A 15,086-nucleotide genomic window follows, 5' to 3' on the forward strand; every position below is an offset into this window, starting at 1 on the left:
ATGGAATTTACTTATTTTTTACTTATTCTTTCTTTAATTAATTTATTTCCTTTTTTTATTATCATCAGGTGCACGAGTTTCCCCTTATGATGGTGGTGGTGATGGTGGTGATGGTGGTGATGGTTGTTGGTAGTGGTCGTGATACTAGTAGTGGTGGTGGTGGTGGTGATAGTCGTTGGTAGTGGTCGTGATACTAGTAGTGGTGGTGGTGGTGGTGTTGACCAAGATAGCCTTCACCACCAACACTTCGCCAACAATGCTCCCCCCTTTCCCCCCCTTCCCCCGCACTTCCCACTCCCCCTCACCCCCTCATCCTCCCTTCCTTCAATCCTTTACTTCCAGATAAATTTAAACTTGAATCTGGTTGTCTCGATGCTGTGAGGGTCGAGTGGGGGGACAAGGGGGGAAAGGGGGGTAGGAGTGGGGAGGAGGAAAGAGGGGAAGAGAGGGGAGATGGGGGAGTTTGTGGAGGGAGAGTACGTGATTTCAAGTGCACTTTAGTTTAAGGTCAGAGTGGACTGCGTGAAGGTTGACTTAAGTATAGCGACTAAGAGTTGGTTGGTTGGGAGAGGTGGTGATTGGGTTGGACTGGAAAATTGGACGATAAGAATGATTGGGTTAAAACAAGAAAGACACAAAATAGGAGGATTGGGGAGGAAAAAAGAGGATACACTGAGCTCCAACTGAACTAAAGCGATGATCAGATTGGGTTAACAAGGTGGTTGGCATTGGGTAGAAAAGTTAGTCAGTTAGTTAGGGTGAGAAATATGGTCGAATTGGGCTAAAGTTACTCAGTTAGTTGGTTGATCAGTTAGTTTAGACGAGAAATTTGGACGGATCGAGCTGAAAAGTTGGTTGAATTAAGCAAGAAAAGTAATATGATTGGGCTAGAAATAAAATTGAATTGGGCTGAAAAAATGGGTCATATTGGGCTATTAATTTTGATGGATATAGTAGCAAGTTTCTATTCACTGCTTGTTGCTTAGTAATACGAATGTCAGGAAAACCCCATTCACCACCACCACCAACACCCCCCTACACCACTACCATCACCCCCCTACACCACCACCATCACCACCACTACCACCATCACCACCACATACACCACGACCCCTAGACGGCCCTACATCAATCACTGACAGACAGGAAGCTAAAAAGAAGAGAAAAAAAAATTCACCAAGTTACATGAGTCTCCCCAAAGAGCGGTCCGTTTTCTCATTTTCACGTTTTCATTAGTTGGGTTTAGAATTTTTAGCCCGCGTTTTCTTTGTGTTTATTTGTATCTACTTTTCTTTTTTTATCTGGGCGCTCTTGGCAGCATCACGTGGCTTGGCAGTTTCGTTTACTCTGTTTACTCTTCCCTTATTCTGACTCAGCGACTTAAACTTTCTCATATTTTGCCAATTTTTCAAGGGCGGGATTTACGGACGCGGCACTTTATTATTTTTTTTGTCATCTGCTGCCGGTGCTACTTTCTCCTTCTGTTGACAAAGATGATGTTGGACTCTTTACCCAGTTCTGACTCATGCTCTGTTTCCGTGTATTCTGTATGTTTTTAAAGGGTTGCATCTTCAAATTGGTCCTTTTTCACTTCGCTACTGAAATCTTACTTTATTATACCGTTGCCCCCTATTCTAACTAGCTCATTTAACCTTTCTTCATATACTCTACATCTCTTCACTGCCAGGATTCACATATTCAGTCATTGTCACCCCATCACACATCGGGAAATAAGTTAAACCATAAGGAAAACTAATCAAAGTCGACCTTCTAAACTTGGCCTCATGAAAATATTAATAGAACATTGACTTTCACACGAGTTTACAATTAATATTTTTTCGTACTGTTTACAAAGACTGTGTAGCACTCTTTACTCCTATTTAAACTCTGGCTTTCACTTACTCATAGTTAATTGGTTCTTCACTGCCAGTTTGTACAGAATCAGAGCTTCTTTTCCTTTCACTGCACTGATATTTTGCTTTCAAGATTTAAATGATTATGTTGCACTCTTTGCACTTGTCTTTATCTCCCTGACTTCAACCTTGTCAGATATTTAATTATTTTTTTTTTCTTTTTCACTGACAGTATTTACATCATCTATTTTCTTTCCTATGCACTCGTGTCTTCTGTCTGAAAGCATTATATTGTACTTATTGTCTAGTTTTATCTCAATAACTTCAACCTTGTCAGATATCTAATTATTGTTTTCTTTTCCACCGACAGTATTAACAATCTAGTATTTTTTCCTATCCGCTCTTGTCTTCGTGTCTGAAAACATTATATTGTATCTCCTCACTGGTAATACATTGATTTTTTTTCGATTCACTTCTATTACTTTATTTCTGGCACTTAAAACGATCATATTTGTCTCCCCTACCCACTGTTGCCTTCGTGTCTGAAAGCATTTAATTGTCTTTTTTTCACAGGTAATAGTTGCTGAATCTAAACATCATTCCACCTGCTGCTAATATTTTGTTCTGGTGCCTAAAAGTAGTGCCATTTCCCTCTCCCCTCCATCTGCTGCTATATTCATCTTTAAACCTATATATATTTTTCTGCTTTTTCTGCAAGAGCTTACAGAACCTGAATATTTCTTCCACCAACTTCAAATATTTGTTTTGGTATACCGCAAACTGTCGAGGTGTTTTTTTTTCATTAACCTGCTGTCTTCGTCTCTAAAAACATTATTATATTCTCTCTGTTTTCACTTGTTTTAATTACAGAATCTGAGGATTTTCTACACACTTCTAATATTTTGTGTACCTAAAACTATCGTAATATATTTTTTTTCCATTCACTACTGTCTGTGTCTGAAAATATTATACTGTATTTTCCGTGGTAATATTACAGAAACTAAACACTATTTCCTCTTACTTCTAATATTTGTTCTGGTACCTAAAACTATCGTAATATATTTTTTTCCCTTCACTACTGTCTGTGTCTGAAAACATTATACTGTCTATTTTCCGTGGTAGTATTTACAGAATCTAAACATTTTTTCCTCTTACTCACAAAATATATTCTGGTACCGAAAACTATCGCAATGTTTCTCTCCATCCACTAGAATCTTGGTGTCTGAAAACATTATATTGTCTTTCTTTACTGGTAGTATTTACAGATCATAAACATTTTTTTCCACCTACTTCTAATATTTTGTAATGACGTACTTAAGACCTCCATATCTTTTTTTATTTACTGTTGTCTTGGTGTCTAAAAGTATGATAAGCATTAGTCTGTTTTTTAGCTACTTTTATTTATTTATTTATTTACTTTGGTATTTAAATTCTAAACCAACCGAAAGAATATATTGGGAAGAACCTGCAGTGTCTTCTATAGTAAGGATCAATCTCATGAAAAATTTGTCCCTCTCCTCCTCTTCCTTCTCTCCTTCCCTGCCTCCTCTTCCTCCTTCCCCCTCCCCACACATTACAACATCACACATCCTCGTCGTCGTCTCCACATCACACATCGGGGAATAAGTTAAACCCTAGAGAAAAGTAATCAAAGTCGATCTTCTGAACTTTGCCTCATGAAAACATTAGCAAAACATCGACTTTCACACGAGTTTACAGTAGCTTTTTTTTTCTCCTCACTACAGGTAAATCACGTTCCCTTACCTCGCTCATTAAGGGTTATCGAATAATAATAAATATCACCTTTTTCTTTTATTTTTTCTTCCCATTCCAAGACGCCTCACTGACCCCATCTGGTGGCATAGTTCCTGGTGATTTTCCTTTTTCATTCCTTTTCTTTTTTTCGCGCCATTACACGCTCTCTCTCTCTCTCTCTCTCTCTCTCTCTCTCTCTCTCTCTCTCTCTCTCTCTCTCTCTCTCTCTCTCTCTCCCTCTCTTGATATGTATGCAGTAAATTAGAGATTTGTCCTCCCTCTCCTCCTCTTCTTCCTCCTCTTTCTCCTTCCCCTCTTCTCTTCTTTGCCTCCTCTTATCCACTACACTTCCTTCTCCTCTTGCTCCTTTCCTCCTACCCTCCTCCTCCTCCTCCTCCTCCTCTTCTCTATCGCACATCTTATCTATCCTCTTCCTCTCCTTCATCACATACTTTTTTTTCCTTTTCCTTCTCTTCAACTCCTTTCCTCATCTCTCTCACACACACACACACACACACACACACACACACACACACACACACACACACACACACCTTCCCTTCCCCAATCTCACCTCCTCTCCTTCCCCTATCTTGCTCCTCTCTCCTCCTTGCTGCCTCCTCTTCACCTCCTCCCCACAGCACATCTCCCTCCAATCGTCCTCCACTCCATCACACATATGCCTCCCTTACCTATTCCTCGCTTCTTCATCACTCTACACCTTCCCCTTCTTTCGCCTCCTTCTCCTGTTCCTCCTACTCCTTTCCATTCTCACCTCACACCTTAAATTTCCAAGCAGATTTCACCTTCACCTCACTACGTTTGAACTCTCCTCGTCCACTACTACTACTTCCTCCTCCTCTCCTTCTTCTCCTCCTCCTCCTCCTTCCCACTCACACGTTATTACTACATTTCCAAGTAGATTTCACCTTCCACTCACTAAATTTGAACCACTTTGCTTTCCTCCTCGTCCAATATTTCCTTCACCTCCACTTCCACTTCCTCCTCCTCCTCCTCCTCCTCCTCCTCCTCCTAGTCGTCTCGGTTACAACTTCAATTTCTCCCTTCACAGTACCACCACCACGAAGGCAATGAACGCTCTGCCAATTCAAGCGAGGCCGAAGCGACATCAATATCGGGTTCAACTTTTCCCATATCGCGCTGTCGAGTACTGGAAGGAGCGACTGGAAAAAGTGTGGGAGTCGATTTTTTTTTCAGCTTCGATAAGAGAAATGACTCGATACGCCTTTCCGTTATTTACGTGATGTTGTTAGGTATGATTGAGGTATTTGATTGAGGATTCTTTGAGGGTTGTAGTGTTAGTGTTTAGATTAGGAGATAAGAGGAATGGACAGTGAGGTCGCGGTGGGAAAGTGCTGAGACAATTTTTTATTTTTTTTTAGTTCGATAAAGAGGAATGAGTGCATGAGTGTTTGTGCTATAAGAGACGTTGTTAAAGGTGTATTGAGGTGAGTGTTAAGTATTTAGAGGGTAATAGGTAAGAAGGAGATTGAATTATGAATCACAAAACTACTGCTTCATGATCTATTTGTCTGCTGGCTTTTGTTTTATATATTTTTCAGCCTATTTATTATTTTTTTCATTTATTATTATCTATTCGTTTATTTCTTATTTATTTTAAGTGTGTGTGTGTGTGTGTGTGTGTGTGTGTGTGTGTGTGTGTGTGTGTGTGTGTGTGTGTGTGTGTGTTTGCTTTTCTGCTCTCTCTCTCTCTCTCTCTCTCTCTCTCTCTCTCTCTCTCTCTCTCTCTCTCTCTCTCTCTCTCTCAGATATGTTTCCACGCACTTTTTCTTTTATTCTTTATTCTTTTCTTTTATGCTTTTTTACGTTATTTTTTATATTATTTTTTTCCTCTTTCCGTCTTCTGATTTTTCTTAGTTTTCTTCTCTTTCTCCTAAGCGTTTTTTTTGTTTTACTTTTTCTGCTTCTAAATACTCTGAAATCCTTCCTTTTTTTCTTCTCCTCCTCCTCCTCCTCCTCCTCCTCCTCTTCCTTAACCACGTCCAATCCTTCACCTCCAGTCGCCACGCTGCATATGAAGGGAGGTTAACAGCCCCCCTCCCCCGTGACCATCCCCCCTCCCCTCCCAGCAAACTCCTCCCTCTCCTTCCTCTCCTTCGTCCTTGCCGTCCCTCGCAGGCCAGCCCGCATATCCGCAAGGCATACCATTCCTTCACTTCCTCCTTCAGCGTCTCCTCCTCCTCCTCCTCTTCCATCATTACCACACACAAGGCACCGTCAGACCATATGCTTCCTCCTCCTCCTCTCTTCTTCCTCCTCCTCCTTTCTCTTCCTTCTCTATTTCCTTCCTCATTTCTTCATGCATTAAACGATTCCTCCTCCTCCTCCTCTTCCTCTTCCTTCCTCCATTCTTTTGTTCTCTATACCTCATCACCGTCTGGTCCTTTCCTCTTTTTTTTTTTTGGTCGTCGTTTTCTTCTTTATTTTCTTCCTTTCTTTTTTTCTTCTTTAACTTTGTCTTCCATCCGTCTTTCCTGTTTTCCTTATTGCGTTTCTTTCTTCCTTATTTCCTCCTCTCCTTCCTTTCTTCAATTTTTACTCTCTTCCTACATGCTTTTTCTTCATCTTTCAATCTGTCTTCCTTGTCTTCCTTTGTCTTTTTTTATTCTACCTTTCATTAGTCATTTCTTTGTTTCTTTTTTTTTCTTTCTAATATCCTTTAATCTGTCTGTCCTTTCTTTCGTTCTTCCTTCCTTCCTTTCTTCCTTCCTTCCTTTCTTCCTTCCTTCCTTCCTTCCTTCCTTCTTTCCTTTCTTCCTTCCTTCCTTCCTTCCTGTTCTTAATTTTTTTTACTTCATAACAAAGCCACTACTTCCGACGGCACACCTCCCCTACTCCCCACCCCCTCCTCCTCCTCCTCCTCCTCCTCCTCCTCCTCCTAAGGGCTTCGCGTTGCACAAGAACATTCCCGCAACAAGTTAATCCACCCTCTGGTTAATCAGGATCAAGTTCTCCTTCCGCCCTCTCCCTACCCCCCTCCTCCCCTTCCCCCCTCCTCCCCCCCACCGACAGCTTAATCCCGGCCGCGAGGAGAGTCCCGACGCGGCCGACAGCTGGCACTCTATTACCTCCATTACGCCCGACAGGACCCCGAATGCCGACAGACGGAGGCACGGAAGGTTGGAGGAGGAACTTGGTCTGCTTGAGTGGCCCTCTGACTCACTCACTCACTCACTCGCTGACTCATTTACTCACCGACTCTCACTCACTCATCTAAATACAGAGATAGATAGATAGATAGATAGATAGAGAGAGAGAGAGAGGGAGAGGCACACTAGAGACAGTCCCTTAGCCCGGTCACTCACTGTATAATTCACTCATGCATTCCCTCACTCATTTACTCATTTAAATACCAAGGCACTGAGGCACTAAAGACATCCATTCGGAACTCTCACTCACTCACTCACTCACTCTTCGTTATTAATTCACTTCATCTCTCATTCAATTACTCATTCATTCTTCATTTACTCACTTGCTTGCTTATTTACTCATCCACTCACTTACTCACTTATTCGGATACTCTACATTCCATTTATCACTCACTCACTCACTCACTCACTCACTCACTTCGTTACTAATTCACTTCCTCTCTCATTCAATTACTCATTCATTCTTCATTTACTCACTTGCTTGCTTATTTACTCATCCACTCACTTACTCACTTATTCGGATACTCTACATTCCCTTTCTCACTCACTCACTCACTCGTACACACTCACTCACTCACTCACTCACTCACTCACGCACTCACTCACTCACTCACTTGCTCTTGTTAAACGTGAAGGATTGCAGGAACGTAATTACTGTAGTTAAGTCTTGTTATCTTGCTTAATCTTACAGGCGGAAGCGGGTGTGTTTGACCTTCTGGTGTGTGTGTGTGTGTGTGTGTGTGTGTGTGTGTGTGTGTGCCCGTGACCTTGACCTCGAGGATATACAACGCTGGACTATAATTTACGTATTTATCTATTTGTTTATTCTTACGGTCACGGAGACAGAGAACAAAACGACGAAGAAAAAAATAACAAATAAAAAAAAAATGTAAATAAATAGCAAATCCTTTTACTCCAGGGTAATGAGAGAAGCCATAAAAAACGGGATTGAGTTTGCGATGTGTTTGAGAACCGAAGCAAAAATAAATAAAATAAAAATAAATAAAATAAATTCTCGTTCTGCAGAGTAATAGAAGACCCAAAAAAGGGTACGTGGTTGTGATGGTGTGTGTGAGCGGGGGAAAGGGGAGGAATAGGGACGGGGGGGGGGGGGGGGATTTAAGAGGGGACTTGAGGGGAAGGGGGGAAAGAGAAGGGACTTGAGGGGAAAGGGGGAGAAGAAGGGAACCGGGAGGGGGAAAGAGAGGGGATTTAAGGGGAAGGGGGGAGAGGAGGGGAGGGGAGGTGAAGTGTTGAAGAGTAGGAAAAAATTGAGGTTGAGAGTATTATACATTATGATTCTCTCTCTCTCTCTCTCTCTCTCTCTCTCTCTCTCTCTCTCTCTCTCTCTCTCTCTCTCTCTCTCTCTCTCTCTCTCTCTCTCTCTCTCTCTCTCTCTCTCTCTCTCTCTGCCAGATCGGGTACACCCACTCAGGCCGACGAGAGACGAGAATGTACCTCTGTGTGTGTGTGTGTGTGTGTGTGTGTGTGTACCTGTGTAGAGGCGGCAGGTGTGTCGGTGCCAATGACATACTCAGGTACACACACACACACACACACACACCTTGTTAGCGGCATTTGTCATCTGCAAGATTCCTAAGTGCACCTGGTCTTGAGGAGGTGGTGGTGGTGGTGGTGGTGGTGGAGGTGGTGATGAGGTGAAGAAAGTCGAGATGGTGAGGAAGATGATAACTTAAGTGGTGGAGGTGGTGGTGGTGGTGGTGGTGGTGGTGGTGGAGGTGGAGGAGGTGGAGGTGGTGGTGGTGGTGGTGATGGTGATTTTAGTGGTCATGAGTATTCCACGTTACTGTTGTTATCTCTCTCTCTCTCTCTCTCTCTCTCTCTCTCTCTCTCTCTCTCTCTCTCTCTCTCTCTCTCTCTCTCTCTCTCTCTCTCTCTCTCTCTCTCTCTCTCTCTCTCCCCACTCCCCCATTCCCCCTCTCCACTTCCTCTTCACCCCTCTCTTCTCTCTCATCCTTCCTAGACCTTCTCCATTCCTCCCCTTCCCTCCGTTTCCTTTCTCCCCTTCCCCCTGTCCACTTCCCCTTCTCCCCTCTCCCTTCCGTTTCTCCCCTTCTCCCCCTTCAGTCACACTTCCCCATTTCCTCCTCCCCTCCTTCGTTCCCCTTCCCTCTCCTTCCTTTTGCCTAATCTTCTTTCCCTCTCCCTCGTTATCTCGGTTCCTTATTTTCTCATTTTTCCATTTTTCCACTCCTCTTTCCTCAATTTCTTTCTTTCCTCCATCTTTCTCCGTTTCTCCAACTCTCTCTCTTTTCCTTCCCCATCTCTCTGTTTATATCTTTACCTCCTCTCCTGTTTCCCTTCCCGTTCCCATTCCCCTCTCTTTCTCCTTCTTCCCCTCCCCCCACTCTAACTCTCTCTCTCTCTCTCTCTCTCTCTCTCTCTCTCTCTCTCTCTCTCTCTCTCTCTCTCTCTCTCCCCCTGTCGTCCATTCCTCCTCTTTCCTGTTTCCCTCTTTCTCTTCTCCATTGCCTCCCTTCCTCTTACCAACTCGTATTTCCCTCTCCCCTCCATTCCCCATCACGCTCTCTTCCTCCTCACCTCCTCACTCACCTCCCCTCTTCTCTACGCCTCACTTGCTGCTCCTCCGCCTTTCCTCAGTCTCCCCTTCCTCTTCCTCCCTTGCTTCCTCGTCACAACCCTCCCCTTCTTTCTGCTTCACTTGCATCTCCTTCCTTCCCATCTCTCTCTCTCTCTCTCTCTCTCTCTCTCTCTCTCTCTCTCTCTCTCTCTCTCTCTCTCTCTCTCATGCACCTGCCAGCCGCCCTCAGGACTTTTTTTAAACAATCTACTTATTTTCTCTTTATTTTTAGTGTGTGTGTGTGTGTGTGTGTGTGTGTGTGTGTGTGTGTGTGTGCGTGTACCGGGCCAGGAATACAAACCCTAAACAACAGAATGGAGACAAAAAGTTTGGCGTAATACACCTCATTTGGCTTCCGCCCGGCGTATACATGCATAAAATTTCCATATATTTCAATGCGTTGTATCCCGCCGCGACCAGACACTCGACAAACCACCGCGTTGACTCACAGATGCACTCCTACAACGGTATCTGATTTTTTTTTTTTTTTACAGTAAAGGAAGCAGCTCAAGGGCAAAAAAAAAGTAATAACTGAGAGAAAAATAAAGCCCGCTAATCACTGCCGCTATAAAAGAGGTGTAGATGAGTGGCCAAAAGAGAGGTCAGTATTGGGTGGAATTTATAAGTGTATTCACAAGTGTATTTACAAGTATTTTCTGGAGTAACAAAAGCAGGATACTCTTATGCGTCAAATTATTACACCCACACATCTACAACTAACAATAACTAACAACTAACAAACTAACTCACAACAGCAAATATGTTTTCTTTTTCAGTTCATATACGAGTGTTTTAAGGTATTTTCCAAGGTGACAATGTGACCTTCGCCTTCAAAACAGCAAACACACAAAAACACCCACAAAAACACATAAGCATCACCGTAAACAAGAAAATAACATCCTCAACAACAACAGCAACAACAACCACAACTACAACTACAACAACAACAACAACATTGACGCAATTTTCCGGTACTTCAAGCAGCTTCCTATAATATGATAATCACCTACAACTACGTACACTTAGGATCACACAAATAAATATACCAACCTCGTGATACTTCCCAGAATCTTTAGCTTACTTAATTTTCCTAGAATGGCAAAGCAGCCTAAACTAATACCCTCACTTATGGTTAAAAGAACATCAACTAATTCCAGCTACTTCATGAGGAAACAAACATCAGACTTTAAGGGTTGTATTATCAGACATTTCGTCGCTCAAGAACACATATTTGACAAGGCTTTCGTAGGAGTTTGGGGCATTTCCAGGAGTAGTTTTATGACCCTGGTGGTAGTTTGACCTTTCTTCTGTACCGTGAACATAAAAAAAAAAACTCACAAGAACCCGATTGACCCCCTCTTTGACCTTTAGAAATAGTTGATGTGAGAATCGAAAGTCTCTTATAATACTACCAACACGACATTAGTTAAGTATTCCAGTCTAGTATTTCTAAACCTAATCTTATAGTAATTAACACAAACGGAAACACCATGATTACCAGCCGTCCCACACTAACACAAACAATAACACAAACACATCTCAAAGTATCCTGACGTCCCATCCTAACACAATCATCCACACAAACACATCTCAGAGTAACCAGCCAACATACACGATCACAAACACACACACACACACACACACACACACACACACACACAAACACATCTCACACTAACCAGCCGACTGACACTAACACAAACACAAACATCTCATACTAACCATCCGACTGACACTAACACAAACACAAACATCTCAGACTAACCAGCCGTCTAGCACTTTCACAAACACACACACAAACACATCTCACACTAACCAGCCTCCTTACACGAGCACAAACACAACTAACCTAACCTAACCAGACGTCGTACACTATCACAAACAAACACAAAAGGGCATCTCAAGAGTAACCAGGCGTCCCACACCAACACAAACACCAAGACAAACGATCGCCAAGTATTTCCCAACTGTTTTCTGAGGTATTGAGATCCCCTTCACCCACCACCACCACCACCAACAACAACACCAGCAGCAGGGGAACACGAGAGCTATTTCCGGGGCGTCATCAGTCTGGGGGAGAGATAAGTCAGGCTGGGGTGCACGCGTGACCAACACACAACACGGCAGCTTTGTGGTGGTGGTCGGGTGGGGGAGGTAGGAGAGTTGGGGGTGATTGTGAGGGGTAGGAATGGGGGAGAGTGTAGGGGGGCGCAGGTGTGTGTGTGTGTGTGTGTGTGTGTGTGTGTGTGTGTGTGCACGAGAATGTAAGATAGATAGATTGATAGATAGATTGATGGAGATAAATAGACAGAGATGAAGGGAGGATGCTGCGAATATAAGATACAACAGGTAACATTCTTGACCGATCCATATTCTATACACACACTGATTAATACAAGACACAGCTATCCAAATCAAAGAAAGGGAAGGAAAACATACCCACTACATCTTATCTATAGCTTTCTAAGAGGAACTATATCCCAAACCGTCTTCCTATTATAACATGTTAAATCTAAACATATATAAGAGAAAGACGTTTATACCTTTCCTTTATTGACGCAGGTATTAGTGAGAAAATAAATAGTAAAACAGTTGATTAATATGTCGAAAGATGATAAAAAGAGCCAAACTGATAAGAGATAAAAGTGAAAAGATGATAGAACGTTAATTAAAACTGTACACTGATTGCTTTCACACCACATCAAAGCTGACATGTTCATAATGATTGTAAAGGTAAATATGAATGATTATAATTCAGCCCCCTTCACGGATCAAAGCTTATTGGAGAGTTTATCCTGAAAAATAATTATTGCCGTGGTGTGTGTGTAGTGTATGGTGTGAGTGTGTGTGTGTGTGTGTGTGTAGAGTGTATGGTGTGAGAGTGTATGGTGTGTGTAGAGTGTATGGTGTGAGTGTGTATGTGTGTGTGTGTGTGTTCTCACACACACACACACACACACACACACACACACACACACACACACACACACACACTATAAAAAAAGATCAAGAAAGAAAAAAAACAGGAGCAAGTCTCTGATAAAATATATTAAAAAGAAAATAAGTAAATAAGAAGACAAGGAAATTAATACGCACGATTGCAAACAACACACGCACACACACAAAAAAAAGCGAGACTTAAACCTAAATAAACACAGTCACAAAAATAAAAAAGAATAAAAAGTAGAACAAAAAAAAGTTGCGACAGAGACTAGAGTTTATATTTAGCGACGAGAGAGAGAGAGAGAGAGAGAGAGAGAGAGAGAGAGAGAGAGAGAGAGAGAGAGAGAGAGAGAGAGAGAGAGAGAGAGAGAGAGAGAGAGAGAACGCAGACAATCTTATCAAGCCCAATTTCTCTTTAAACCACAAAAATGATTCCGTAATTAGTCTCTTAAACACACACACACACACACACACACACACACACACACACACACACACACACGACCCACGTTTATCCGATAATGGTCACTGTCCTCTTAGCTCGAGAGAGAGAGAGAGAGAGAGAGAGAGAGAGAGAGAGAGAGAGAGAGAGAGAGAGAGAGAGAGAGAGAGAGAGAGAGAGAGAGAGAGAGAGAGAATGCTTCCCTCTCTGTCTAACTTTACTTCCTGTTTCCATCTATATTGTTTTCCTATCAACCACAACCACAACCACCACCACCACCACTAACAACAACAACAAGGTCAAGGTCGGGAGTGAGATTCTTCAGCTTCTTCGCTTCTTCCTCCTCCTCCTCCTTCTCTTCCTCTTCCTCCTTCTGCAGGGGCCGTAATGGATGCGTGGCGAATACCTTGTTTATAGAGGAGGAGGAGGAGGAGGAGGAGGAGGAGGAGGAAAGGAATGGAGTTTGAAGTGTTAGAAGGGAGGAAGAGGAGGGAGGCGGTGGAGGAGGCAGGGGAGGAAGGGGAAGGAAGGAAGGAAAGGGGTGCAAGGGGGAGAGGGGAGAGAGGGAAGGAGGAACAGAAGAGGGGAATAGGAAGGGACTAAGGGGAATGGTTACGAAGGGAGGAAATAGAAGGGAAGGGATATGGAAGGGGGGAAGAAGGGGTGAAGGAAGGGATAGGGAGATAACGGAAAGCGGTTTGAGGAAGAGGAGGAGGAGGAGGAGGAGGAGGTGTTGATGGCTTCAGGAAGGAGATAGAGGTGAGAGAAAGGAGGAGTTAGTGGAGGGAGGAAGGACGGAAGGAGGAAGATAAGGAGGAGCAAGGCGAGGAAGATGAAGATGAGAGGAAAGTGGAGGAAGCTGAATTCGAGGAAGACGGGAAAAGAGAAAGAAGAGGGTGGAAAGCAAGTGGAGGAAGTAGGAGGAAGTGGAAGATATGAGATGCAAAGAACATGAAGAGAAAAACATATAAGAAGAGGAAAAAAAGAAGACAAACGGAGGAAGAGAAGGAGAACGAGAAGAAAGAGGACAAGAACGAAGAGAAAACAAGGACTATATTAAGGAGGAAAAGGAGGAAGACAAGGAGTACAAGGACGAAGCAGAGGATGGAGACGAAGGAAAAAAAACAAGAAAGAAAGAAAAAGAAGAGGACGAGGAGGAGGAGGACGAGAGAAAAAGGACGTGGAGAAAAAGGAGGAGGTTGAGGACAAAGAGAAGGACAGGGAGGAAGAGGAGGAAAACAATAAGACGAAGAGGAGGAAGAGGAAGAAGATGAAGATAAAGAACACAAAGAAGAAGAAGAAGACGAGGAGGAAGAGGAAGATGACGAAGATGAAGATAAAGAACACATAGACGAAGAAGACGAGAAGGAAGAGGAAGAAGAGGAGGAAGAGGAAGAAGATGAAGATAAAGAACACAAAGAAGAAGAAGACGAGGAGGAAGAGGAGGAAGAGGAGGAAGATGAAGATAAATAACACAAAGACGAAGAAGACGAGGAGGAAGAGGAGGAAGATGAAGATAGAGAACACAAAGACGAAGAAGACGAGGAGGAAGACGAGGAGGAGGAGGAGGAAAACTGGGCAGGCTCCAAGATGACTATTTACACCCTTCCATCCCTCCCTCCTTCCCTCCTTCCCTCCTTCCTTCCTTCCTTCCTTCCTTCGTTGTTTATCTCACTCTCTTCACGGGACACAATGGAGAATCATCGATTTATTAACCCCCTCCCCCATTTCCCCCCTCGCCCCCCCCTCCTCCCCCCCCCTGGTCATTGTTCTCCATCGTAAATGCTTCAACGAAATAAAAAAAAAAGAGTGAGAGAAAGAGAGAGAGAGACTGTTACATCACTACACTTTATTATTTTCCAGGAGTGTGACAAACTATATATTTCAGTCTATTTTTTTTCTTTTTTTTCTTTCTTTTTTTATTTATACGCTGAATTTTTTTACTCTCGCTTCGATTCTTTATTTTTCTTCATCTGTTCGATATTTTTTTTAATTTTTTTTGTTATATATTTTTCTTTAATTTTGGTCGGTGTTTCTTTTCTCACTGTTCAACTCTATTTTTGTTTTCATTTGTTCGATCTTTTTATTTATTTATTTTTATTTATTTTTAACATTGTTCTTTATAGTTCACGGTACTCAAAAGAAAATGAAGAACGCGATTCGTCACTCAGTTGTTTTTCTCACTCTTCGAAACTTTATTATTATTTGTCTGTCTGCTCTAGATTTGTTTTTACTAATTATATATGTTATCTTTTATATATGGTTCGTTATAGCAAACTTTACAGACATTGAGCTACTAG

At 42.6% G+C, this 15,086-nt stretch overlaps 1 protein-coding gene across 2 annotated transcripts in view; it reads right to left on the reverse strand.

Moving 5' to 3' along the window:
* Positions 1-15,086, reverse strand: part of LOC126981013 (neuroglian-like) — a 292,124-nt gene that overhangs the window by 137,683 nt on the left and 139,355 nt on the right. The gene's annotated exons all lie outside the window — the stretch shown is intronic.

Source organism: Eriocheir sinensis, chromosome 46, assembly GCF_024679095.1.
Source record: "Eriocheir sinensis breed Jianghai 21 chromosome 46, ASM2467909v1, whole genome shotgun sequence".
NCBI classification, from domain to species: Eukaryota; Metazoa; Arthropoda; class Malacostraca; order Decapoda; family Varunidae; genus Eriocheir; species Eriocheir sinensis.